Source organism: Eumetopias jubatus, unplaced genomic scaffold, assembly GCF_037043125.1.
Source record: "Eumetopias jubatus isolate StellerSeaLion01/CBP00866 unplaced genomic scaffold, mEumJub1_p1.0 scaffold_15, whole genome shotgun sequence".
In the NCBI taxonomy this organism is placed as follows: Eukaryota; Metazoa; Chordata; class Mammalia; order Carnivora; family Otariidae; genus Eumetopias; species Eumetopias jubatus.
In genome coordinates, this window is record NW_028274821.1 from 70,176,138 (window position 1) to 70,178,365 (window position 2,228).

A 2,228-nucleotide genomic window follows, 5' to 3' on the forward strand; every position below is an offset into this window, starting at 1 on the left:
CTGAGCCGGAGGCGGCATCAGGGATGTGAGCAGTAGAAGTTGCATTAAAGCTAACTTCTTGGCATTCCCGTTTGGCATCGGCGGCAGCCTTTCTGTGATGTGTTATAGATATGGTGATATATATATTTCAGTTATTAATGCATAACTCTAGAAATGTATTATCTGCCTTTAAAGCACCTACAAAAATAATTTTTTAAAGGATGAGATTTAGAAAATGGCTCAGGAGATGTCAAATTTTCTTCCCCTACCAGTGGATTGATTATCTCACCTATCAGTTGCCTGTCGGCTGCCAAGACTTCTGCTCTTGTTGGTTCTCTATGCTGATGCCAGAGCGATCTGCACACTGCAGGTCTCACCCCGTTGGCTCTCTGCTCAAGCCTTCTGAGGTTCCTTGGGGAACTGGACTTCTCATCATCTACCTAACTGCTTTTCCAGGTAGTGGGATCTGAGCCCCTCTTTGGCTTTGTCTCAAGACAACGAACGCTACACAGGCCGGTTAGTTGGTTTCTCCGAACAAGCCAAGACAGTACATTCTCCAGCACTTTGTGCCCGTTCCTGTCTCCCACCTTGGAGAGCCACCCCCACGGGTCCATACCTGAGCTCAGTGCATTCTACTTCACTCACCAGAACACAAAACCCATATAATTTTGTGCCAAATGTCTGGAGAGCTTTAAAAATCTCTCTCAAATGATTGAAACTTCCAATAATCAAATGACTTTGACATGCATATTACATTTACATTTCTCAGACTATAGGGTGGTGAGTTGGTAGGCATCATCACCCTCCTTTCCAAAGGGAAAATTGAATTTCATCAAAGTTAAGGGACTTGCTCAAATTCACGTAGCTATAGAAACCAAGCTAGATCTGGTATCCAGATTTGGCTGGTTCCAGGCTCATGCTTTTCCCACCATCCACTGCTCCTCTGGTAGAATTAAAAAACAAACAAACAAACAAACAAAAACCTCTACAATTTAGTCCAGCCCTGGGGCCTCTCCCCACTCTGTACTAGTCACCAGCCAGAGCCCCTTTCCCCCTTAAATCCAAGGTTCCCAAATGAGGATAGACATTCACACCTTCCCACTTAACAAGGCTGTTGGCGGGATTAATGAGCTAATGTTTGCAAAACACTTTGAGCTTCAAGAAAAGCCAGGCGCCAAAGAACTACAAAGGGTTATTAAGAGGGTAGACTTTAAATCCCCTTAACAAGCTCCCTCCCCTCAGAGCTAATCTGGTGTGGATCCTCCTTTTCCCTCTTAAAACCCTGGATAGTTGCTCACTTCGGTATCTTGAGGGTGAGAGTGATTTCTCTTCTGTTCACTCCATTTCTGGGACTCTCACTGCTTATAAATGCTTGAATCACAGGTATTTTAATATGGCATATGGAATCCTTACAATGTTTAGAATCCTATCGTGATAAGGGCATCTACCCCAACTCTTCATTGTATAGATGGGGACAAAGCCTCCAAGTGGAATAGGAGCATACCCAGAGACTAGTGGCCAGGTGGGCACAGAGGCTGTGAGCCTCGAGTTATCCACTGCCCACGCATTCAGGACCAAGCCTGGAGGGGCTCATACAGCCTGTCCCTCACTCCTCCTGCAAGGTCAATGGCATCCCCGTGAACTGGTGCTGGGTCTAGGCTGGCAGGGCCCCCAAAGGCATTCAGCCAGTCCCAGCCCAGGTCTAGATCCCAGATGGGGGAAAGCAACATGGTGGAGGAAAAGAACACAGATGTGGGCTCACACCACCCTGAGCTTCATCCCCAGGCCCCTCCCTTTGTAACTATGATCATGGGCTGGAAATGGTCCGTGGGCTCTGGTTTTCTGACCCCTGTTCTGAAGCATAAATCTGAGCTTGTCACTTTCATGCTCAATGCCCTTCAACTGTCCCTCCACTGCCTGCAGGAATCAGACTTTTTCAATATGGATGTTGTCTGCCTCATCTCTTGCCCTAAGCATTTCTGCCCGGCCCGTGATTCCTTGAACATGCCATATTTTCCTCATCCCTGCTTCTTGTTTTGCCCCGTGCCTTTCACTTTTCTCCCCAGAATAACCATCCCCAACTCATTGGCCCAGAGAACCCTTTCAGTCAACCCCAAGTTCAAAAGTTCCCCTCTCCATTGACCCTTGTTGACATTCCTGCACCTGTAAGTTATTTCCGCTACACACATGTATATGTACGGGTGCCGGGGGACCCGACCCGAAGCCAGGGAAGCAGGGATGAGTGGGAC